Source organism: Theropithecus gelada, chromosome 13, assembly GCF_003255815.1.
Source record: "Theropithecus gelada isolate Dixy chromosome 13, Tgel_1.0, whole genome shotgun sequence".
Classification (NCBI taxonomy): domain Eukaryota; kingdom Metazoa; phylum Chordata; class Mammalia; order Primates; family Cercopithecidae; genus Theropithecus; species Theropithecus gelada.
In genome coordinates, this window is record NC_037681.1 from 71,814,880 (window position 1) to 71,842,344 (window position 27,465).

At 37.6% G+C, this 27,465-nt stretch overlaps 1 long non-coding RNA gene across 1 annotated transcript in view; it reads left to right on the plus strand.

The window, feature by feature from the left end:
* LOC112604988 overlaps nucleotides 1-27,465 on the plus strand; it is a 1,409,957-nt gene that overhangs the window by 178,593 nt on the left and 1,203,899 nt on the right. The gene's annotated exons all lie outside the window — the stretch shown is intronic.

Genomic DNA, 27,465 nt, shown 5'->3' on the forward strand with positions numbered 1-27,465 from the left:
GTTTGTTTGTTTGTTTTTGAGACAGAGTCTTACTCTGTTTCTCAGGCTGGAGTGCAATGGTGTGATCTCAGCTCATTGAAACCTCCACCTCCCGGGTTTAGGTGATTCTTCTGTCTCAGCCTCAGCCTCCCAAGTAGCTGGGACTATAGGCGCCTTCCACCATGCCTGGTGGAATGGGACGACCCAGCCATGCCATTAAACATGCCTGGCTAATTTTTGTATTTTCAGTAGAGACAGGGTTTCTCCATGTTGGCCAGGCTGGTCTCGAACTCCTGACTTCAGGTGATCTGCCCACCTCGGCCTCCCAAATTGCTGGGATTAGAAGTGTGAGCCACTGCGCCTGGCCCATACTATAGTTTTATTTTGCTCAAGAATTGATCCATCTCTAATGTCAAATCTGTTTTAATAACTTAGTAGTGTTTTTCATACTGCCTTTTGACATAGATGTTTAGAAGTTACCTTAGATATTCAATTAGGAAAAGAGGAAGTCAAATTGTCCCTGTTTGCAGATGACATGATTGTATATTTAGAAAATCCCATCGTCTCAACTCAAAATCTCCTTAAGCTGATAAGCAACTTCAGCAAAGTCTCAGGATACAAAATCAATGTGTGAAAATCACAAGCATTCCTATACACCAATAACAGACAGCCAAATCGTGAGTGAACTCCCATTCACAATTGCTTCAAAGAGAATAAAATACCTAGGAATCCAACTTACAAGGGACGTGAAGGACATCTTCAAGGAGAACTACAAACCACTGCTCAACAAAATAAGAGGACACAAACAAATGGAAGATCATTCCATGCTCATGGATAGGAAGAATCAGTATCATGAAAATGGCCACACTGCCCAAGGTAATTTATAGATTCAATGCCATCCCCATCAAGCTACCAATGACTTTCTTCACAGAATTGAAAAAACTACATTAAAGTTCATATGGAACCAAAAAAGAGCCTGCATTGCCAAGACAATCCTAAGCCAAAAGAACAAAGCTGGAAGCATCATGCTACCTGACTTCAAACTATACTACAAGGCTACAGTAAGCAAAACAGCATGGTACTGGTACCAAAACAGAGATATAGACCAATGGAACAGAATAGAGCCCTTGGAAATAATACCACACATCTACAACTATCTGATCTTTGACAAACCTGGCAAAAACAACAAATGGGGAAAGGATTCCCTATTTAATAAAAGGTGCTGGGAAAACTGGCTAGCCATATATAGAAAGCTGAAACTGGATCCCTTCCTTACACCTTATACAAAAATTAATTCAAGATGGATTAAAGACTTAAATATTAGACCTAAAACCATAAAACCCTAGAAGAAAACCTAGGCAATACCATTCAGGCCATAGGCATGGGCAAGGACTTCATGACTAAAACACCAAAAGCAACGGCAACAAAAGCCAAAATGGACAAATGGGATCTAATTAAACTAAAGAGCTTCTGCACAGCAAAAGAAACTACCATCAGAGTGAACAGGCAACCTACAGAATGGGAGAAAATTTTTACAATCTACCCGTCTGACAAAGGGCTAATATCCAGAATCAACAAAAACCTTAAACAAATTTACAAGAAAAATCAAACAACCCCATCAAAAAGTGGGTGAAGGATATGAACACACATTTGTCAAAAGAAGACATTTATGCTGCCAACAGACACATGAAAAAATGCTCATCATCACTGGTCATCAGAGAAATGCAAATCAAAACCACAATGTGATACCATCTCACACCAGTAAAAATGGCGATCATTAAAAAGTCAGGAAACAACAGGTGCTGGAGAGGATGTGGAGAAATAGGAACACTTTTACACTGTTGGTGGAACTGTAAGCTACTTCAACCATTGTGGAAGACAGTGTGGTGTTTCCTCAAGGATCTAGAACTAGAAATACCATTTGACCCAGCAATCCCATTACTGGGTATATAGCCAAAGGATTATAAATCATGCTGCTATAAAGACACATGCACACGTATGTTTATTGTAGCACTATTCACAATAGCAATGCTTGGCACCAACCCAAATGTCCATCAATGATAGACTGGATTAAGAAAATATGGCACATATACACCATGGAATACTATGCAGTCATAAAAAAGGATGAGTTCATGTCCTTTGTAGGGACATGGATGAAGCTGGAAACCACCATTCTTAGCAAACTATCGCAAGGACCGAAAACCAAACACCACATGTTCTCACTCATTAGTGGGAATTGAACAATGAGAACACTTGGACACAGGGTGGGGAACATCACACACCGGGGTCTGTTGGGGGTTTGGGGGAGAGGGGAGGGATAGCATTAGGAGATATACCTAATGTAAATGATGAGTTGATGGGTGCAGCACACCAACATGGCACATGTATGCATATGTAACAAACCTGCACGTTGTGTACATGTACCCTAGAACTTAAAGTATAATAACAAAGAATAAAATAAAAAATAAGTCATTTCTTATGGATGCTAGATATTAATAAACACTCTTCATTGGGGAAATAAAATGCATACTTTATTGTTATAAAAAAAAAGTTACCTTAGAATGCTGGTCATCACAAAGAGATAAATATACCACCTCAACTCTAGAAATTGAGCATGAGAAAAAGGAAACTTTTCACACATTTTTGGAGCTTCTCAGTTTCAACCCTTTTAATCACAGACTTCCCCAAGCTTTGAACATTCTCTGGGGTGGCTGACTGCAGCTGTGAGTAGACATGAGCAGATGTGGGTAGAATGCAGTATTGGGGAAGTGATATAAAGAAGGAACAGAACTCCACTGAGAGCAGAGATGTTGGGCATATAACAAAACGTGTGTCAGAAAATATCATTTAACTGGCGTTCATATATCCATAGTGCAAGCATAATATGGAAAATGTCAGTGATACACTCTTCAATGAGGTACCTGTTAGAAAGTTGCAAGCATATATTTAAAACTAAGTAATAATAAATGTAAACATAATAAACCTTAAAAAGATAAAAACAAAAAAAACAGGGAGGCCAGAGTTCCTTTGGTGCAGCAATATCAGACCTCTGATTCTTCAGTATTACCTCTTGTTGAATTTTTTAAAATGCTTAAAGATATAAGAGAATTCATTCTTATATCTGTACCTCCTCTGGCTTGTTACTTTTTGAAGATAGAAGTATTGTCTAGGTGAGTCCTGATGTTTGCAGGGCTTCTGTAAAAGCAATGTGAGCAACTCTTAATAGTACATATAAAATATAAATAAATCTTGAAAAACAAGGAGCACTTGAGGGCCACCAAGTCTTCCTTCTTCCAACAATTTTCATTAATTGTTCCTGTCCAGAGCACTTTTAAAAAGTAGTTTGTAAAATGGCAAGTTTCTTGATTTCAAAATAAATAATATATGTAGTGAATAAGCTTTCCATAGGTAATGTATACAACAGATAAAAGTGCATTTGCTGCTCACCTCCTCCCTTCAACCTTTTCCTTACTCCCAGGAGACGCTGAGACATCACCACTTGGATATTGTTGGTCACCACTTAATAACCACTGAACTTGGCCCAGGTCAATCTTTCTCCTCCTAGAATCTCTACAAAACATGATATAGTCTCCACTGCTACAATTGTTCTGTCACTTATATATGTGACCTGGAGCAATCCTTTCTCTGAGACCCATTTTTTAGAATTTGGGGGATAAGAATGTCAATGAATCTCGTCTTTCATCTTTTTTTCTATGTGAATATAAGTTAGACAGGATAAGTATCATGAATATGGAGATCAAAAAAGCCCTCATGCTACTAATAAAGGTTTTGTAAGATATAGCTAAGGTGCAGGCAGACAGTGCTTGTGATTCCACATCCCCAACCACCACCTGTCATGGCTGGACTAGACAGACTGGTCTGGTCATAGGGAAAACTGTATAGCTACAAGCCTGCAACCTTGAGAATGATGCCTTTAAGCAAAATGTCTCCATCATCAAAATTGCTGATGAGAATCCACCCTGTCTAAAGACAATCAGATCCCATACGAAAGGTGGAAGAAAGAAGCTTAAATGGGCACAACCAATTCTTTCTCCATGACTTAGGGACAAAATACATTACTTCCCCAGGAGTAAGGTTGTTAGTGCCCGGGGGTTACTCTAATATGGGTCTCTGCATCTGGAAAAATGAGGTAGGCAGTAAGTGCTCCCCCAAAATTTCTCATCTGCAATTTTTATTGAACTATACCTACCTGAGAGGTTTGTGTAAATGAGGTGATGTTTTTGAAACTACTTATATGCGATATTTAATAGCATTCTGTTATTTTAATTATTGTTATTGCTCAAAGTTTCACTTTCTTAATACGTTTTACATTTCTTGCTAATTAATGATCAAGTCACCCCCTCAACATCATTGCCAAGCACATTAGAACCACCAGACAGTTAATTTGACTACATTATATGGATAATCACTTTTACATGCATGGTGACAATATGATTATGACTTTAAATGTTCAGAATTATGGATTTAGTTTAAAGATGATTGATTATCATAGAAAGAAAGAAGCAAAGAGAAACAAAAAGGAAAGAAAAAATGCAAAGAAGAAAGGGAGGAAAGGATACAATGAAACCTGATAAACGATTAGTTAGATATCTTCATTCAGAGGTTTAAATCAGCAGGTTTCAATGTAAAGTATCCTTACCCCTAAAATCAAAATAGGAACCATTAATCATCTGTTTTTATTATTTTGATATGCAACAGTTTTAGAAAGTCTACTCTTATCTACTATTTCCTAACATATGTTTAGATATGAAATGCACTTAAAAATGGTAAAAAAAAAACTTTAATGTATAATTTGATAAAATTCTTACTTCTATTTATAATTATAACCTAATATAAGTGTGGTCTTATCTTCATATTTAATCAGAACACTCTATTTAACTTTTAGTCTGATGTATCTAGAAAGGTTCTCAGTTCCAGAACTTTAAGATCACTTGAGGCTACAAGATCTTATAACTTTATTTGCAACTGAAAGTTAAGGAACCATTTCTCCACTGCCATCATCAACATGGTATAAGCATAAGTGCTGACTAAGCTCACCTCCTTCCTCACACAAGTTATCATTCATTCGATACAGTAGAAAAGAAAAGAGGAACAATCTCATGCCAGAATCATTCCACAAGGAGCAGAAAATCATCATGCTTCATTGTGTCAAAGTCTAAACTTAAACCTAACCATCACCATTTGTGGCAGAAGGGGAACCAGAATCCTGATACTCAGAAAGGTATAACTTCCACTTCTTAACAGTTGTTTTGAATGACTATAGTTTGAAAACTATTTTTAATAACTGTCAGTTTTAATAACTAACAGTAATTGACTAGGGACTTTGGGGTATTTTTTTATGATAATATTTTACTCTAGTCAAGATGGTTGATGTTATTAAAGTGAACTTTCACATCTCTTCTGGTTTGAAAGACTAAACCGTTTTATTGAAAAGCAAAATCCTTGCATCAAAATCTTGCCAGTAGCAGTAAATGCAGTAATGTTTTTTAGGTGATAGAGGAATTTTAACTGACAAGGCAGATTTTGTTTCTTTTGAGTCCTCTGTCTCTCTTTCTCAAACATGCTTTTGGTATCAGGTCAGGCAGCCTTGCTAAAATGAATGGTTTATGGAAGAGTAAGAACATGTATGTCCAGACTAAGATTATAGCATAGGCAGGTTATGGGGTCAGGTTTTTCTGAGTCTGTTCCTTTGAAGCTTCTTTGCAGGGATTCCTGGAAAATGGCCAATATAGAATCAATTCTGAAATACTCTGCTAACAACCCATCTGGAAGTATATGTTTGTTTTTCCAAACAGCCAAAGAGCTCTGCAAGGTAGAACCTGTCTTCCTATGGTGGTGAATATTTCCCTAAGGTGAAGTCTGCAGCAGACAGCACAGATGTTGCTATAGTGGCATATGAGGACAATGGGAAGACATGTGGCTAGAAGAAATGGACCACAATATGAGCATATTGGAGCCTGGGGAAGTCAAACAGTGCACTGCACAGCACTTGCTGAGCACCCTGATCTTAGGTGACTCATAGAGGCCAAGAAGATAAGAAAGCCCAACAGGAAAGCATTGATAGGGGCTGGTTGTTTCATGTGATATGTCAGTATTCAGGGAATATAGAGCATAGGATTTTAGCACAGAATGAAAATTTGGAGAACATTTAATCCACATTTCATACTTTATAGCTGATAAAATGAAGTCTATGAAGACTTGGCTTGCAGAATTTCACACAATGAGCTAGTGGGAGAAGGAATGCTAGAATACATTATAAAAAGTTGGGAACAACCTAATTGTCCATCAACAGGAGAATAAATGAAGTCATATTAATTTAACAACTGCATTCAGGCGAATATGACACATAGATTAGCTAAAGTGTGGGTCTCATGAGCTCCTGAAACAAAAAATGGAACCACATCCAAACCCCATACCTGGAAGAAGTAGATTCCCTACCTGTTCCAAAATTGGGGGCAATTGCCTGAAAAGGGGAAAATGGAAGCTGGAGAGGTAAGGAACAAATGTTCATGACAAAAAAACAAGATTGTGTTCTTCCAGAAGATTAGCCACTGCATCACCCAGCAGAAACATTCCATTTGATGGAAAAGTGACCCTGTTACCATTTTCAGATTGGGGTAACTGCCATCTTTATCTTGATAAAGGATGCCATCTTTATCAAGAGAGCAAGTCATTTTGTACAAAAAGGCAATGCATTCCTCTTAGTAGCTTTTCTTTTCTTCTGTTATTTTCAGAGAGGTTCTGAAAAAAAAATCAAAATGCTAAAAACAATGCAACCAATTAATTCCCCTTGAGCATATACTATGTGTCAATTTATATAGATTATTTCCTTCAATTCTCTCAATACAGTATGCAGGAACTATCATTATTATTATTCAATTTTATAGATGTGCAACCTGAGGCTAAAGAGGTTAACTTGCCCAACTTGCCCTAGTTGTATTTCTCACACAACTAGGAAATAGTGGAATTTGGAATCAAATGGAAACACTAAGACTCCATAGCCTCATTTCCTTTTTGTTCTCTTCTAATTTTTATTTGGTAAGAAAAAAAAATTGCCATTATACTCCCCATTTTTTCCAATACTTTGTTTACTATTATGTCTGATGTTCAGAAAAAATATTCAGATGGTTTCTACCTTTTGTACTCCTAGACATTTTGGGGTTATGGAAACCATGCCTCACGCCGTAGGGAGCACTTGTCTTATTTGAACTGTAAATGAAGTGCTAGCTCAAGTCAGATTTCACCCTCTGTGTGAACCCTGAGCCAGACCCTCTGTTTTTCCTCAGTGCTAAAATTTACTGTCAGCATAGTATATACTGCTTATCTTCCTTTTGACCTACCTCTGAGGAACTATATCGATTCTTCATTTAGGTCAGCAGGCGGATTTTCTCACCTCAACTGCAAGCCTCTGAATAGTGCTAGATAATTCAAATCTTCCTGTCTTAGAGATGTACTACATACCTGTATGTACAGATTTCTTGTCTATGTTTTTGTTTTTGTTTTTGTTTTTTTCTCTTAGGGAAGAATTAGAAACATATTTAATTGTCAAAATTAAAGGACGCTCATATAGGAAGAAAGCATTATGACTGTAGAATGAAACATCTTGAAGAGATCTAAAATATCAAATTCAAAGAATGTCACCCACAGGAATGAAGGGCATGTGCCAATTAGGGGTATCAAAATCACTTGATAATTCTTTGTAAAAATATACTTTCACATGCCACCTCCCAAAACACACAGTCTGCTATAATCCCTTGGAGCATATTATCTCCTGCAGCCTCACACTGAAATTTACCTGAAATTCACTGAATAAATGAGGCATCATTAAGAAGAATGTGACATAAACTGTTATTGCAAGGCAGGAGTACTGCATCAGTCAGACTTTAGTAAGAAAAGTAGAGCCCATGCATGCCAGATAGAACAATAGAGAAGAGTTAATAGCGGGGATTAGTTTACGAGATGTTGGGAAAACTGAAAGTCAAGCATGAGGAGGGTGAGGTCACCTAGGAATTAGCAGTGGCAGGAAGCCAGTTTCTTTCCTCGGGTTGGAGAGAAACAGTGGGAATCAGAGCCCAGAATCGGAATCACCTGGAGGGAACTAGAACCATGAATGGAAGAACCACAGTGAGGAAGAAACTTCCTTTGATAATTCCTTTCCCACTCCCTCTAATTCCCTGTGTCTCCTAGTGGTTGCGTCTATCCAGAAGCCAGTTGACATGGAAGCCTGAAAATGTTACCTTGCAGTACCCAGTTCCCTACAATATAGAACAAAAAGCAGATAATGAAGATAAGAGAAAATAATAAATGACCGGCAGACTTAGAATCACTGTTTTAATCCATTCCTCACTTGTATACAGGATTGCTTCAATTATTTCCAGATAAAGAAGACGTCTCAACTTCCCTTACCAACAGACTTCGTAGTTACACTCTCATAGCCAGAAAGTTATCTTTCCATTATTAAAACTTAATTTATTTTAGAATTTATTTATTTTTGTATACAATGGGTAATTACTGTTTTATGTAGAAGTTTTGTCGTCATTATATTTTTAAAACTGTAGGAATACATTTGCAATACTTATTTGAGTGTTGATCTTTGATGTTCAAAAAAACTCATTTATTTTAATTTTTAGATTTTTATATATTTCACTGTTTCAAAATTATCTAATAAGAATATATCGTCTATTTCCTACTTTTTCCTAAAATTCATGGAAGAGCATTTTTCCTCCTCCAGCTATGTACACCAGAACTTAAGAATCTTCATTCAATGTTTTGAACAAAGTCTTATGAAGGTAGAAGAAAATACAATGTTAAGGCTTTGGAAAGGATTAAATTTCTTTAATAAGTTATTCAATAATGTAAAAGTAGAATAATAGTATTTAATCTACTTCCAAATGGTATACCAAGTGCCTTTTATGTTCTGACTCATGTTCTCTTAGCTCATTTTTATCTAAAGGCACCTTTGTAGCAGCTAGCTTCATGAATGTGGAACTGAGAAACACCTTACCTCAGTATCAGCTCTTCCTTCCTGGTACTTCTTTGATACTCAGTATGGGAGTCTGAAATAATCTTGGTCACACATGTTTGTACAACCTAAGTGTGGTAAGGAGGTAATATAGCTCCTTGGACAAGCCTAAACCAATGGAAAGCAGTAGCCAAAGAATAAACTTTTTTTTTTTTTTTTTTAGATGGAGTTTCACTCTTGCTGCGCAGGCTGGAGTGCAGTGGCACGATCTCGGCTCACTGCAACCTCTGCCTCCCAGGTTCAAGTGATTCTCCTGCCTTAGCCTCCTGAGTAGCTGGGATTATAGGCACACACCAACATGTCTGGCTAATTTTTGTATATTTAGTAGATACAGAGTTTCACCATGTTGGCCAGGCTGGTCTTGAACTCCTGACCTCAGGTAATTCACTCGCCTCAGCCTCCCAAAGTGCTGGGATTACAGGCGTGAGCCACAGCATCCAGCCACATTCTCTTCTTTCAACTCACAGATGAACCATTCTGAGGCTAGGTCTCTACAGCTCCAAGATTTCAATAGGATTGAGCACTAATTGCTATTAGTGGTAACCAATCTGGAAGTGTCTTCTTGCGTTGACTTTCTCTTCACTTTCTATGAATCCTTTCCCCAAATAAACTCAACCTCTTGTCTGCTTTTTTTGAAAACATAAGCTAAGACAAATAGAAAATATAATTTTTATTTTTATCATATATTTTGTTTTAATTTTACATATTTTAATGTTTACTGTCTTTGCCAAAATTACCAAAGATCATTATAAAACATATGTGTGTACCTTGTGCATTTCAAATAACTTAAATAACATATTATTTTGACTCCATAAAGTAGGCAAAGTAATTAATATTTCCTTTATTTTATAGAAAAATATGCAGAAGGGTTAAGTGTTTGCTCAAATTCTCCCGAATTTAGGGCCAATAGAATGAAATAGAATTTCAGCCTACTAATCTAGGACTTCTTTTTATGCAGCTGTAACCAATCAACTATATATATCTTCTCTTGGGTTAATGTTGATGGCACTTTACTAAGTGCATCCTTAATTGATGGAGTGGAATAACCAAGTCCTTTTGAGAAACTGGCGTGGCACACTAATTATCATGGCATATAGCAATCATCAGTGATTCAATCTGCTGTTAGTAAAGGTCATAAGGTTAGAAAAGGGTTGCAAGAAACATTCAGTAGTAGAAATTTCAGTCCTAAAGACCAAAAATTGCCTTCAGGACTATACTGAATAGGAAACACTGCTGTTTAGATTATCAGTTATTTCAGTCTTATCAATTAGAAATATTTATTGTTAAACTAATAACTTTCTTTCCAAAGTCTCTGTGACTGTGAGTCAGGTTTTGGGAAAATAATGTTTTCACTAGAAGCAGAAACTACTGAGATCCTGAGAAGGTGAGTCATGGTCAAGTAGAAAGCCAAAGCCCTCCAATTCTTAGCCACCAGAAATATGTCGCCAGGAGAATTTAGATCTGCTTAAAAATAGAAAAGGAACTTAACATGATAAACCCATAATATATAAATTATCTTGGAATAGAACTCTACTCTCTGTTCTTTCCTCCTATAACCTCCTTGCTATTCAACTCAGCCCCATATATTTCCTCCCACCAAACTCATCTGTCTCTTTCACGTTAGAATCAGCCCATCTCGTTTAGAAAATAGCTATTACATTCTCATAGACTACCAGTTCTCAAGTGTTGCCTATGTTTTGAAATATAAAGTACTAGAATGTAGTGTTACTTTCTGGGGTACCTAAGATGTATGTTGGCTCTTTAACATTGGATACTGTACATTGGAGAAGTAAAAGCTAAGGTGACCTTATATTAGACAACATTCTTGAATGCAATGTTGCGTACTTTTATGAAGTTTGTGAAGTTTTTCTATATGTCTTTGGACTATGCTGGTAGTATATTTTTCTTTTGAAGTCACAAACATTTTTCATTAGGTTTCATGACTTGATTAATTTACTATAGGCATCACTTAATTTCTGGAGACAGTAATGGTTTGCAAGCAGTGGACTTGCAAATTTTCATGTTAGGCAAACTGGTTTTGCTAAATCAATCATTATTCTATATATCTGGTTCTGTAATTCGAATACTGTTCTACTATAACTTTACCCAACTATAACATACACCTAATAAAGTATACTGTAATACAGGTGTGGGAAAACTATAGCCAAACCATCAAGTATCACCCACGGATTGTTTCCGTAAATAAAGTTTTTTTAGAACATATCCAAACTGGTGTATAGTCTATGTATGTTAACATGCAACATTGGAAGAGTTGAGTAGTTGTGGCCAAGACCACATGGCCTGCAAAATATTTACTATTTGATTCATTAAATAAGTGTCTGCTAACCTCTGCTCTAATATTTTGACTTAAATAAGAGGTTTCCATCAAGGTAATATTTAAGCTTACTTTTCTTTACCTTATTTTACCACTGCATAATAAATTCACAGAGAAGAAAGAATAGAACCTTTAACTATTTTAACTACATTGTGCTTGGCATATTGGTTCAGCATACTTTTCTCTTCTAGTTGTTGCTTATAATTTGTTTTGTTTCGTGGAGCAAATGCTTCACGAATGAGTTTGGGATTATAACATAAATACACAGAGTATGCTAGCATAGTCAATGGGTTGTCATTTTATTTTAAGGATTTCAGTAAAGGCAAATAAAAGGTATGCTCCCAAAGCAGGGATCAAAACATTAAAGACAAGTCAAAAAGTTAAAGATATGCCTCTATGTGACCAAATACCATGCTGTGAGATTATTCAGTACAGTCAGAACCTTGGCCAGGGAGCCTGGTGATTATGGCACATTGCAAGTCCAATTAACTTAAAGTAGTTACAAGAAACAGATAAAAATACAGGAGCTGAAACCTTTGTTTGTGAGAATGCAAGTGAAAATCATTTCTGTCCACATCTCTGTGATTATGCCTTAGAAATGAATTTCATTTACAAAAATATAAATTTATTTGACCTGGTTCTGATTGAGTATATTTTCCATAGTGCAAGATAAAATTCTGTTAGTGGCAATAACTAGGTAACAGTTTAGAACAGAAGGATTTTCTTTCTATTTTTTCTGAGTAGGAGTTATGTGTATTTATTAAAGAAGAATCATGTGCATCTGCAGTTGAACTTCATACCTCTCCATGGGTCCCATGTTCAAAAAATGGCAGCAGCAGCGTGATCTGAGGGTAGAATTTTCAGCCCTCTGACATCAGAAGGTGAAGCAGAGGACACGAAAACCCTCACTGAGCCTCCTCCATAGACTAGCCAGAGCTACTCCATGGTCAGTGGTCTCTTATTAGGAACAAATGCTGGTTGATTGTTGTGTCAAAACCACAAAAGGGAAGATCAACAGTCAGGTGGTTGGTTGATATCAATGGTGGAGTCTTTATAAATGGCTGCATTCTGTTTAACCCTTACTTTAGGAAGAAAGCCTAATGGAACTTACTGAAGGAGGGGTTATAATATGGCATGTCTGACCTCCCATCTCGTCATGGCCAGGAACTCAGTTTTAAGATTTCTCAGTAATAAGATTTCCATTCAGTTGGTTGTGAGGGCTTAGGACTTTATTTTTATTTCTTACTTCCTCCTTTTAGCTGAAATTTACCAGAGGCAACCTTGAAGGCCAAACTTTTATTTTGTCCCATATTGTTGCCAGGGAGGTGTGGATGCTTTCCATTTGTCCATCCTATTCCTCAGTGGGAATCTGGTAGCCAGAAGACTTAGAGCCAAAAGGCGTATCACCTATAAAACATTTTAGGCCACATGAAAATGGAGATGGGCAGGTCTTCATCAACCTTTAAAACCTTTTAAGCAATACAGGAGCCAAAAAAGCCAAAGCCAAAGCTAAAATATCTTTTATGCATTGAGCTACTGTGATTTTAGTTTTAGTTAGACTTCTAGCAATTAGCTATATAAAACATAAGAATTTCACTAAAACCATTTAAGCTAAGGAATTTAGAGAATTTTGTTTTGTTGCAATGCTTTTTGTGGTCTCCTTAGTAATTTGTCCTAAAGTGGCCAAAATATGTTTTTGTCATATTTCTGTTTGTGTAAACCCCGTAAGTGGGAACAGTTTTGCCCAGAAGGCTCTGTCACCAGGTATCTTGATGTTCTCTCAGTAATTATCTTTTAGTCTATGGGAAGCAGAAAATTCTTTATGTTTGGGAAGGATGGAAAGGTACCACATAGTGGCCCAGGAGGCAAAGTCCCAAAGTTTGCCAGCTGTTTAGGCATCTGTGTGCCTGTCAAAGGTGCTTTCTTAACTTCTGGCCTAGGGTATTCTTTGGAGTTGGAAAGGATCTTAGTGATTATTTATTTCAACTCCCTCATTGTAAAGGTTGGATAACAGCCTCCCAAAGAAGTTAAATGATTTGCCTATAGTGACCCAAGTTATTAGTGTGAAAACCAGAATTGGGACGTAGATTATCTCAGCTTCCATTTGTGTCTTTTTCTGCCTTATCATATTGCACTAAACTTGCTGATCATTGTGTTGACAATCTCATTTTATTTATTTTAATAAGTGAACTTGAAATAATTTGATAACAAAATGATGTGTTCTTGTTTGTTTGTTTTTGAAATGGAGTCTCACTCTGTCGCCCAGGCTAGAGTGCAGTGGTGCGATCTGGGCTCACTGCAACCTCGCCCTCTCAGGTTCAAGGGATTCTCCTGCCTCAGCCTCCTGAGTAACTGGGACTACAGGTGCGTGCCACCACGCCTGGATAATTGTTTATATTTTTAGTAGAGACAGGGTTTCACTGTGTTAGCCAGGGTGGTTTCTATCTCCTGACCTCATGATCTGCCTGTCTCAGCCTCCCAAAGTGCTGGGATTACAGGCTGAACCACCACATCAGGCCCATAAGATAATGTTTTTAAAAATGTTTTTGAAAGAGTAAATTTTGTTACTTTACTAAAAACACATCCAAATTATGTAGGATTTAATTTCATATTTGTGTTAAGGAAACAAACACAACTATGTTTTCTGTTGAGGGGACACTGAGAAGCACATTTTGCTTAAAGATTTCTCTTAACTAGGTTTATACTAATATTTAATTCTAGTGGTTAGAAATTTATTTACTTAAGCATTGTTTTCTTCCTCCCATATTCTTTTGAATTCAAGTATTCCTGAGAAAGGTAACAATTTAGGTCACTGATTCCTTATTGTGAATATATATGCCCAGATTGCATTGCAATAACATGGAGAACAAAAGGATTGAGAGAAAAATAAACATTAAATAAAAAAGAAAAATGAAATGCATGAAGAGTTAAAAAATTCTCCAAAAGGTAACTTAGAAAAACCACTACAGACAAAATTTGTAGGTTGAAAGGGACCTACTAATCTTTTACTATCCCCACCTAATTCTTGAAGCATGTGTGAAAATCTAAATTTTTCCAGTGACAGGGAGCTTTCTCATTCTGGGGAAATTTATGCCGTCTACAATGACTGGGACAAGCACTTTATACATTTACCCTTTATACTGAACTAAAATTTATCACTTAGTAGTTTTCCCATTGAGTCCTATTTTTTCACCCACCCGAAATGCTTCCCAACCATAAAAGAAATGACCTATCCGTGGCATGCTTCCTTTTCTATAGACTAAATAATTCCATGTATTTTCTTCTGGGAGTATGATGCAATCTTCCCATAGCTATTTTTCTTCCATGGTTGATTTTTGCTAAAGGGTGTGGCCCAGAAAAAAAAAACTCACTACCTTTGCTAGGACTAATGTTTGTACAGTCAGACACAGATACTCTCAAATCTACCAAAGGGGAATAACTTATTTTTTATTTTTATGTTTTAATCCGTGTGTGAAAGACTCGAGGAATGCAATATTGGCAGCAAAGCCTTGTGCTGAGAAGGCGGATCTGTGCAATAATGGGATTTCTGGATGCCTTAAAGAAATCAAATTGAACAAGTTCTACAGCTCTCAGGAGCTGTAGATAAACATAAACTTGCAAAGGTGTCAATTATGGACCCAGAAAGGAAGATTTGAGATTTGTTCCATTGGGCAAAAGTTAGAATAGGAATTAGAATCTAGAATACAAATACTGGAAAATCTGCATAGGTCTCTAAAACTTTATGGAACTTTATGAAACTCTATGGAAAGTTTATGGAACTCACCGTTCAACTTCTTGACAATGGTGAGAATATTATTGTATCAATCTATATATGTTATGCCCAGACCGTTTGTTCCCCAAAGAAGACCACCAGAGTCCAGAGTCAAAGCCAAGCGGCAAGGATCTTTACTACAAGTTCGAACTTGGTCCCTCCATTCCACAGCATACAAGAGGGCCTCGAACAATGCGAGTGCTTGCTTTTTATAGCCTGATGTAAACAGGACATGTAAAGTTACAGGGAACAAGGTAATTCTCTCGGTTACAGCATTACAATCGGTTAACATTATACATTTAGCATTCCTTATCGGAGATCTCCCAGGTGATGTTTTTTCTGAAGTTTGAAAGAAATATGGAGGAATGTGTTTGTGCTGGGCTCAGGAAGTTGGGAGATATATGGGGGATGTGCCTCATTCCTTTCATATACATTTAGCACTTTTAAAACAATCTATTAATGGCTAGGAAGATAAAAACCTCACAGGAGATATCACTGCTTTTTGTTTTTATTGTTACCTTACCTATGACAAGTTCTTTTCCAATACAGAACATAGGAACTGTAATCGGGTCTCATAACTAAGTATGCAAAATTCCTAGCATCATCATGAAAATTAACCTACGTTATAGGGAGTTCAGTTTGTCTCCAAAGATAGTTAGATGCATGGCATGCTATGTAGTACAACCTCAATGTAGCATGCTCTCACGGATCTAAACACATATGACTGGCATTTAATAATTAGAAATCGAGATTAAGGTTTTATCCCATGATAGCATGCAAATTAATTTTGGAAGGATAACCCATTTATCTTTAATAGAAATTTTCACATAATGGTGAATTATTTGAGTAGCATCTTTTCAGACATCACCTTTTGATTGAAGGAAGAAGAGAAATAGAAAACTGAGGAAATACAAAAAAGGAAGTCTGAGGCCACCAAAACTAACTCTATTCACTTGGGACGTTTTTGGGCAGTAAGAATTGTTGCTACCTTTGTCACTAAATACCAAATCTGTGCCCCAAATTCAATTCATGCAAGTCTCTTTTTTAATGTTTCCATTAACATAGTTATTCCCAATGCTCTTTCTCAATTGTGTTTCTCTTTTTTCCTGTTAGTCTCCTTCCTGAAGATTTAGTTCACACCCACATCTTAAAATTATCTTTGCTCCATCTTCTCTGGGCCTCTACCTAGGCCACCCCACGTGTTTGGAATGCTCACATCATTCCAGCTTGAATGCCTCCTTTTCATCTATGCCTCTGAATTCTCTCATATTCTAGACAAAGAGACCTGGGAACTTCACCCTTTACCTATACCCTGTAAATATTGTGCTTGGTCTCAACATTTTCTAATCTGGCCACTAGCCATATTTTAATACCCTGCAATGCATTCTCTTTTTGAACTGTTGACTATGCTGTTGTTCTTGTCTCCAATTCGCTAGGGAGTTTTCCATTGTAACTACATTAGATCACAGACTCCCAGAGACAAATGTTTAGCTTATATCCAATTAGAATGTCGTACTTACATATAAAAAGAGGAGAGAAGAATCCTACCTACTCACACATATTTTATTCATCAATTTCCCAATCACATTCCATTCCAAGTGTGAGGAAGCATTTGAAATCCCCATAATAATGGCTCTTTTAGCCTAAAATTTTGCATCCAAAAGACACAGTTAAAAGGAACGCAAATTCCCTGAAAAGAGTACCATTACCCATTAACAATAAGCAATTGACTGCTAGAGTTAAGTTATCAGATTAGCTGACTGTCAGGTTGCAGAGAACTCATCCCTCGAAAATGGGACACAGGAAAAGGAGATGTAAATGTTAGGAAAGAGCACCAGAAATATTCAGAAAATGGATGTCACTTGGGGACTGTCTTGTTCATAGCCTCTCCTAGTTCTATGCCCACTCAGCAGGTTGGTTATCAAGGAGGACTGAAAAAAAAGAAGAAATAATGAAGCATTTTCTATCAGGAAAACTGAGCATGTTAATACACTATAAATGCTCTCTTATATTACTATAATGTAGAAGAAATACGGTGTTTCTACAGTAAACACTATATATTCTTGTATAGGACTCTAGAGTCTGTTTTCCAAGCTGATAACTTTTGATTTAATAATTAAAAGTTTAAGAGAGAGAGAGAAGATAGATACTCAGCATATTAAATCATGTAGGATACAGGGAATGCTAGAAAATTAGTCTATTTAATCACATTGAGTGTCTTACTCTTCAGACAACAGTTTCTCAGCAGATTGACAGTGTAGAAACAATGAAAAAAAAAAAACAAAACACAAAACCAAAAGGTTTCATGTGTGTTCATGAACTTTAATGACACTTTCATTTCCAAGAAGGAAGGAAAGGCAGACAATTAGTTACTCTTATGCAATTTCCTGGTACTCTTTTATTGTGCTGATAAATATATCCCTTTTGACAAACTAGATAGTGTATTAGAGTCTGTGATAAAAGCTCTTAAATGTGGATTTCCTTTCCCTTAGGTAACTAGACTGCACATTTATTGTTCCTGTTATTGTTCCTCTGAGCAAAAATGTGACTTTATATTAGAGGAGAGTTCCAAAGGGAAGTTTATATTCCACTGGGACTTTTTAATTTAAAACACACACACGACACACACACATGCATACACACACCCTATTCTGTGGCAGAATTTGTAGTAAAAAGTGCTTTATGTTCCTCTGAGCTACTAATAATATGTGAGATATCTATAAGTTATATTCTGATGTTCAAGGCACTGAACTATTAAAAGCCATACTATACATACACAATGTTTCAAATATGAAGAAAATAAAGAATAATAGCATCTCCACAGAGTGTTAGCAAGCTTTTAAAACTCCCAACCTTTGGATGTCCTTGAAATCTTTAAGACAAATATTTAAGATGAAAACTGAGTAGTAGTATATGTACTTTGCATATGAGCAAACTAAGAGATTCACTGACTTACTAGAGTTAGAGTCAAGTGGCAGATCTGGAACTAGAAATGTTTTTACTGACCCCCTGAACAAAAAAGGACAGAATTTTACCTTTGTAATTCATGTTTATTAAAATTTACACATGTATACATTATGCACTTCTTTCTTTTTACAATAATGCATGTTTACTATAGAAAATTTAATGATACAGAAGGGTATGATTAAGAAACAAACTGATTCCACCACCCAATAATAATAATTATTATCATTCTGGAGATAATTATTCCAGTTGTATATAACATACTGTTATATGTAATATGTATAATTATAAATATGAAATGTATTTCTCATACCTCTGGAGGCTGGAAGTCTGAGATGAGTGTGCCAGCATGGTCAGGTTCTGGTGAGGACCCTCTTCCAGGTTGCAAACTGCTAACTTTTCAATGTTATTGGTGAGCTGGTTCAGGTTCTTGACTTTGCTGCACAAAAGAATTTGTGAGCGAGTCCGAAGTAAGAGTAGGCAAAGAAACTTTTTTGCAAAGCAAAAGTACACTCTGAGAGGCAGAGAGAGATGTCAAAGGGAGAGACGGGGAATTCCCTTTATGGGAGCTGTACATACATATTCATAAAATACTGGTGAGGTCAAGTGTGCAAAGGCGGACCTGCAGTTGGCACATGCGCTCAGCATCTACATGCTCTACATGTATCATAAGCATATAAAATTTCCACCTAGGAGTTTGCTTTTCACTATTAAAATGAGGAAAAGATCACTGTTTGCTAAACCTTGAACGTAGCTGTACATGTGGGAACCCGAAAAAGTCCCTAGCTCCCCTATGACAGGAATTTGCAGCTAATAGTTCTTGGGCTTTTGGTACTGACTGGCTGGAGATGAGGAAGCTACAACATGAATAAGGGACTTTTGTTCTCTTTCCTTGGCCTTATTGGCCTATCGAACTCGTAATCATCTGGTGGTTGGCTGGTATGCTGCAGAACCACGTATCTTACAAGATAGTTAGGTGCTGATGCATGCAGATACAAGGGATGCAAAAGGAGTCCACGACGCTTCACAGAAGGGGACAAGTCAGTATGACCTCCTCACCTTACTTATCCTGCATCATCATTAGCTAAGTCTCTGGCCTCTTCTTATAAGAACACTAATTCTTTTTATGAGGGCTCTACTCTCATGACCTAATTGTCCCCCAAAGGCCCCACCTCCAAATACTATCACATTGAGATTAGGATTTCAACATATGCATTTTTTGTTTTGTTTGTTTTGAGACGAAGTCTCACTCTGTTGCCCAGGCTGGAGTGCAGTGGCACAATCCCGGCTCCCTGAAGCCTCTGCCTCCCGGGTTCCATCGATTCTCCTGCCTCAGCCTCCCAAGTAGCTGGGATTAGAGGCGCATGCCACCACACTCAGCTAATATTTTATTTTATTTTATTTTATTTTATTTTATTTTATTTTATTTATTTTTTAATTTTTTTTTAGACAGAGTCTCGCTCTGTTGCCCAGGCTGCAGTGCAGTGGCACGATCTCGGCTCACCACCGGCACCCACCACCACGCCCGGCTAAATTTTTGTATTTTTAGTAGAGATGGGGTTTCACCATGTTAGCCAGGATGGTCTTGATCTCTTGACCTCATGATCCACCCACCTCAGCCTCCCAGAGTGCTGGGATTACAGGCGTGAGCCACCGCACCCTGCCCACACCCAGCTAATTTTTATATTTTTAGTAGAGATGGCATTTCACCATGTTGGCCAGGCTGGTCTCAAACTCCTGAGCTCAAGTGATCTGCCCACTTCAGCCTCCCAAAATGCTGGGATTACAGGCATGAACCACTGCACCCAGCCAACATATGCATTTTTGAGGGACACAAGCATTCAGTCCATTGCATGGAGGGAAAGAACTACTGACTCAATGGTATATTAGACATATCAGTTGAGAAGACTTAGTTTCAAGAAATAGAAAATATTAACTTACCTGGGGTAAACAATAAAAAGATTTATTACCGTATAATTAACATTATCAAGACTTCAAGTTCGTTCCATTGTTATATTCTGTCATTAGCAGAAAAACTCACTTCTTTCATTCCTCTCATGGCACCACAAATACAATGCAAGAAGGTATCTCTTTTTGTATCTTTTATCTATCTTTTTATAGAAAATGATAGCTAGCTAGCTACTAAAATAGAGAAATATAGCAAGACAAAGAGCAAGCCATGTGAGAAGAGACGCAAAAAAAGTGAGAAGAAAAAGAGAGAAAAGGGAAGGAAGAGCCTGAGAGAAGAAATAGCTAACTTTCCCCTAGGCATTAGACCTTTTATTAGTTATCACCAGTAGTCTAAGTGAATAATAAAGGACTACCATACAAGAATGAGCCCACCATATGTGGAGGACATGGAACTGTGATGATGTCCCAGTGGAGGACAGAACATAATCCCCCATATGTCCCAATGGAGGACATGGAACTGTGATTACATATATGCAGTATTTCTTCCCCTGGAAAGGTGGCATCAAAAAGGGGATAGGCAAAATGGAAAGCATTCTATTACGGATAGAATGTTGTCTTCTGAATACTCCCCTATTTTTAAAAAATTTATGTTATTAACCCATTGTTCTAAGGCATCAAGTCTATAATAACATAAGAGTTGTAGATGTCTCCTTTTGGGGAAGAAATGAGAGCATCTCAGGTAAGTCCTTCCACCCTTAAAAACCATTCCCTTCAAAGTAACTGGTTCCCTTGTGACTTCCTGGGTCCAGATATATAGACAGTTCTGCTCTTAAAACAGAAGCCACTTGATTAGGCTTTAATCATGTTATTTAACCACAATTGGCAGAATTTAAAAACTGCCATTGCAGTGTCCACCTCAAATTATAACTACTTATGTTATTCAGCGTAGCTCATCAGACATAATCAAATAAGCACTACATATGTACACAGGAATGAAGACTGCCCCATGTTTCCTTTTCTCACAAATGTGTAAGTCCTAGGAAATTGAGGTGCAAATGTCTTTCAGTTTAATCTCAGTTTCTTACTGAATTCAACTCAGAGGATATCACTCAGAATAAGAAGTACAGTGAGTATAGTCACTTCAGCAGCTATAGACTAGGCTGTTTTCCACTGGGATGGTATATTAGGGTTACCACAACATAATAACACAGACTGGGTACCTTAAACAACAGAAACGTGTTTCCTTATAGTTCTGAATGATAGAAACTCCTGATCAATGTGTCTGCAGGTGTGGTTTCTCCAAGGCTTCTCTCCATGATTTGCAGATGGGTGCCGTCTCTTTCTCTGTGCGTGCTCATCCCTGGTGTTTTTTGTTTGTTTGTTTGTTTTGTTTTTTTTTTTTAAAGTCAGAGTCTTGTTCTGTCACCCAGGCTGGAGTTCAGTGGCACAATCTTGACTCACTGCAGCCTCCACTTCCCGGGTTCAAGCAATTCTCTTGCCTCAGCCTCCTAAGTAGCTGAGATTACATGCACATGCCGCCATGCCTGGTTAATTTTTTGTATTTTTAGTAGAGGCGGGGTTTCACCATGTTCGCAAGGCTAGTCTCGAACTCCTGGCCTCAAGTGATCTTCCCACCTTGGGCTCCCACAGTGTTAGGATTACAGGCATGAGTCACTGCTCCTGGCTATACCTGGTTTCTTTATCTGTCCAATTCTTTATTCTTGTGAGAACAACAGTCAGATTGGATTAGGGTCCATGTATATGACCTCATTTAACTTTAATCATTTCTTTAAAGACCCTATGTCCAAATACATTCATATTCTGAGGCACTGGGGATTAAGATTTCAAAATATAAAATTTGGGGATATACAATTCAGTCCATAACAGATAGGTATAGCTTTCCCAGAAAATGCAAAGTTTTGAAAATCTTAACAAACTAGGAATCTAAGTGCTAAATTTCCTCACACAGGCAAAAACAATATTTCCTAATTTCCCTCAGTTGCCAAATATCCTCCAAGCTTTCCAAGCTGAGGTTTGAAAATTACTTAACTTGTAGGTTACTTCAGTTTGTTTTATTCCACATGTAGGTTTAAGACATTTTATTCTTGAGTTTATTTTTCCTAACATATTTGTTTAAATTCTTTCACAAAATGTCCTTGTAATAAGAGAAATAAAGTCCTAGATACCTGCCTTTGCTCAAAGCATCAATTATTTAAGACTGTCAATTTTCAGCTTTCTGACAAGAACACATCTATGACAAAAATAGATTACCATCAATCCAATGTTTAATCCAGATGTATTCTTGAGTTATTAGGATCCCCCCTTTCTCTTTGGACCTTTTTTAGGGTCTGGAAACCATTCACAAACATACTGTTTTATTGTCGTAGTCACACTCTGCCTTCTACTGCTAATATCATCACTGTAAAATTTTTCTAGTAATGCCTGAAAGATCTCCCCTCAGGTATTTATACATTTTTACCACCTTTTATATCCTAGTCACCAAGAGGGAGTTCTCAAATTGTACCTTTTGTTGACTCACCATCTGCAGACATCAGAGGGCACTCTCATAGCTTCCTGGATCTGGGCTCTTTCTGATGAAATCATTGAGGTAGATCTCCTTGTCCTCAACCTTCTAATCTCCTTTCTAGGCCTTCGTGTTACCTTGCAAGCCATTTGTCATTGCCCACGTTTGCACATCTATTTCCATTCAAATTAGAGGATTAAGTGTATTACCTCAAGTTCTGCCCACCTAGAGGACTTCTCATTACCACAGTGTATGAATGGAAACAGGGTAGCAGAAGTACATTTTAGGATTACAGAGATGTGTCATGCTGACCTAGCAATGAATCAAGCATGGTATTTTGCCCATCTCTGTTAGCTTATGTCTGCATTGTGTGATTCAATAGGGAAGCACCAGACGAGCAGCAATGGGTGACGTTGGGATTTGGGATATTTGCTTATGTAGCTTACTTCTAGCTCTGCTCATGCCTCATTCTGGATGTTCCACTTCCATCTTACAATGAATTGCTTCTGGACCTGCCTTTATGTATGATTTAACTCAAAATCGGTAGCTCTGGCTACATAGTTACTTGATACTTCATTACCAGGTACATTGCCTCTACCCAGGCCCAAACAGATGAAACATTTTTGCTAAATAACCCTAGAGTTCTACCTTGTGATTCTATTGTTTGCCCTTGCCATTGACTCTACACTGCATGGACTCTTCTGAAAAAAATACCTAGGGACAACCACAGTGCATGCCCAAGTGGCAGGGCTGCTTACATGAAACTACTGATAAGCCATTTCCTTCTTAGGATTCCAGTCAAAATTGGCAACTTTCCTTGCTTTCAGTAAATGGGTTGGAGCAATATTCTGAAGTGTGAAATGTGCTACCTTCGTATATCTCGAAGGGTCCTAACATATAATTTCATTTTGCTGGTGGGAATTTGGAGTGCAATAATTTGTCTCTTACTATGAAGTAGATGTGTTAGAAGACCCTAGACTATTGGACTCCTAAAAACTTCTCTGATATGACAGACCATCCTCAGGAGCTCATACATCTTACCAAAATCTCCACTGTACTCACCACTTTTTGATCATCTGGTCTGGTTAACATGATGTTTTCGATATAGTATACCAAGATGTCATTCTGTTAAATAACTAGATAATTCCAGTCCTTTTGAATGGCATTTGGAAGGAGTGCAGGAGCCTAAGAACAAGACTAGAAACATATTCTTGCTTTTCTCATATAAATGTTAATTACTTATGGTACTTTTTTTGAGAGATGTGGAAAAGAATACATTCACCAGATCATTGGCAATATACCATGCACGTAAGGTTGTATTTCTATGCTCTAACAAAGATGTGTGGCATCAAGGCTGCAATTTGGCCTATTATGTGGGTGGGTTTGTATGGAATAATGTCATCCTCCATAATCCAACTTCTTCTTGTACAGGCCTGGTTGGTAAATTAAATAGGTATGTTATAGTAAATGCTGTTTCCACATCCTTCCCACTGGGATATTACATTGTTTCTTATTTAAAATCTTATTCAGGAATGGAGGAGAGGTTTAAGGGACTCCATTTGGTTTTGCCTATTAGAATAGTTCTTTCTCTGTAGACCAAGGAACCAATGTAAATGTCTGGCCTATCCCCAAAGATGTCCATTTCAATTATACATTTAGGTACCTTGAAAGTGACCACTGGACCTAGTAAACCCAGTGTGAGCTGGACCTCAGTTTAGACTCCTTTTTAGTACCTGTCTTCCATACTTTTACATTCTAACAAGGTGTCTATCATAATGTCTTATATTCCCAGGTACTAACTGTCAACACAGACTCTAGGTCTGACGGTGTCAAAATACCTAGGTATCACCTTTCTCAAATGCATGGGTATCTCAGTAGAAGTCTATATGACTCTTTGGAGAAGGGCAGAATTGTTTTATATACACATACGTATTTGCCATATTTATGCAGGGTCCTTTCTCATGAATAATTGGCCCCATCACCACTTAATGGATCCTAAGTCTGAGAACTGGCTCAGGTATGGAAACTGGGTAAGTTATCATGACTTTATTGGAGCAGCCGCCTTCAGCCTCCTGATGATCAATCATTGACTGATTCTGGTAATAGAGAAGGATCGATAACCTTTTTAACTGCCCATCTAATGTGCTCCTGGGAATGCAGTGTTCCATTAAACATCTCTATAGTTCTCTACAAGTGGGGCACTTCTGACTTCCATTCTGACCTACTACCTAATACAATAATTGCACCTATCTTGCTTCTGATTGTTAAGCGCCACCAAGTAGCTTCTATTTTTTGAAATCCAATCATTGCCATTGTTACAAGGAACCTAAGTCTATAGCCACATAATCTGCTTCAACTCTTACTTGCAAAAGAGAGTCACCATTGAACTTAAAAATCCTGTTCTTCATTTTGTCAGACTATTCCTTATTGCTTTGGTAAATGCAGTACCTTCAGGGCCCTACATCAACAAAGTTACTTAGTGAGGTTTTTGACCATTATGTAGTATATTTATTCTATTATTCGCAATTCCTTGAGGAATCCATTTGTAACCACTTTCCTGGCATTTGTATCTCAAGTCATTGATTTTCCTGAATGTGCAACAAGCAATATGGTCCCAGGGTCTTTTTTAGGATGTTAAATGCTCCGGTTAGTGCTACTATACTAATATAATCTTTCAGATCAATTTCTACTCTTTCATCATTATTCAGCATCCTGAGGATCCAGTCCCGTATATACTCTACTGGCTCCTGCTGGTGCACGCAGGCTAGATCCTGAAGATCCTTCAGCATATAGTGCCTTTCCTTCCTTAGGAGGCTCTGTACTTGTAAGTACTTCTTAGCCTTCCTTAGAAGGCTCTGTTCTCACTGGCCTGTTGGTATGTGACTTGACCCTAGTTACTAGTCCATTGGTTGAAAGAGGAAGTGAGAGTAAATCTTAATGAAAGGAAGAGGATGTACATACTTCCAAGGCAGGCACTTCTGTATTAATTTTAAGCAAGTGAGAGATGTTCTAGCCTTTTACAAAGAGAAATGAACTACTTTTCCAACCCCCTAGACTCTGGGGATTAATGACTTTCAAGGGTATTATTGCAGATATCTCCATTCTGAAGATCCCACTCATTCCCAATCTAGGTCTTAACCTTAACATAATAGACATGCCATGGTTGAGAATTAAATCTTTTTTGGAGCTCTGACACTCTTGTAATTATGTTCTGGGTTGGGCGTGGTGGCTCATGCCTATAATCTCAGCACTTCGGGAGGCTGATGCAGGTGGATCATCTGAGGTCAGGAGTTTGAGACTAGCCTGGCCAACATAGCGAAACCCTGTCTCTCCTAAAAAAAAAATTAGCCAGGCATGGTGGCATGCACCCGTAATCCCAGCTACTCAGGAGGCTGAGGCAGGAGAATTGCTTGAGCCCTGGAGGCAGAGGTTGCAGTGAGCAGAAATCACATCATTGCACTCCAGCCTGGGCAACAAGAGCAAAACTCCATCTCAAAAAAAAAAAATTATATTCTAGAACTGGTGTTCAGCTTTTTTGAACTGCAGCTGCAGGAGAGAATGTCTTTTTAAAAGTTGAAATTAGCCCTCTGGCTTTCATGCTTAGTCTTGTGTTAGACATAATTAACATAGTTACCTCAAGCCTTTCAGTATCTTTTTTCCAATGCATCAATGATTCCACACATCTATACCTATCATTATCTTCCAAGCTCTCTGACAACTCAGATACTATACTTATGAGTACATTTCCATCACCTGATATCATCCTAGTTCACTACTAATGAATTTTCTGACACTGCATCATAAATGCATGTGCAAGGCTATTAGTGTTTCACTGAACACCAGTGATAGCATCATCATCACCAGCCAGCCAGTGATCCAGACCCAAATTCCCATGCTTTCTAGAATAATTTCTGGTGCCAACTAACATGGATTCAGTTACCTGGAAAGCATACTTAGAAACTCTGAAATTTGTGTGCAGAGGGCTTTTGGGGGAGTGATCTCAGTAATAACATCAGTGAGGCAGGCACAGTGCAGGACTGGGTAGAAAAACAAGTTGAACTGAGAAGTTATTGCAAAGGAGGCTTCAACTGATTCCATGGAGAGTACTGGAGCTGGGATGGCCCTTTAGAGTCTTTCTGAATTAAAGCAAGAGACAGGGCCTCGAAACCATCTGTTGCATGCAGAACACCTTTAGGGAGGAAAGCAACCTTCACTGAATCAGCTTTATACAAATGTGGATTATTTCTATAGAGAAACACAGTATGAGCCATCAGCAATTAACATTCTGAGTACTTGAAAGAATGCCTTAAAGATCAATCTAGGTGGCCTCCAATAATGTCCACGGCCTTATTTAATAATAGCAAGAAATGAAAGAGAATGATAGGAGGAAAGTTAACAGTTTCTGAAAAGGATGTTTAAGAGTTGTCAGTTCTGAAAAATCTAGGAAAGAACAACAGTGTGCTGAAATTTCTTCCTCATTCTGCTAATTGAAGGCATAGTACAGAAAGGAACCTTGGCATACGGGAATGTGAAATCCTAGGGAATAGTTTGAGTATTATCATGAAATATTAGGCTTCAGTTCAAGGAGGAAGGTAACAGAAAAATCACTGAGAAGATAGTGGAGTTTCTTCTCATTAAGACAAGGATAAATTTGTTAGAGACATGTCATGAGAGAAAATAGCATAGGTCAATTTACCTAACAGCTAGAGTTGATCAATATTATCATTAATACAGCCTAGTTTATTAAATACATTTACAAACCGGGGACTGTATTCTTGGGATTGGAAAAATAAAACTCAGGTCAAGATAAGTTATTTAATTGTAGTCACAGAGCAAGTAAGAGTTAATATGAAAATTACACTAATTTTGTTTGTACTATACTTCTTATTACAGAATGAAATATCCTGCAGTTTGAGTGTAAGATAGTAATTATGAAA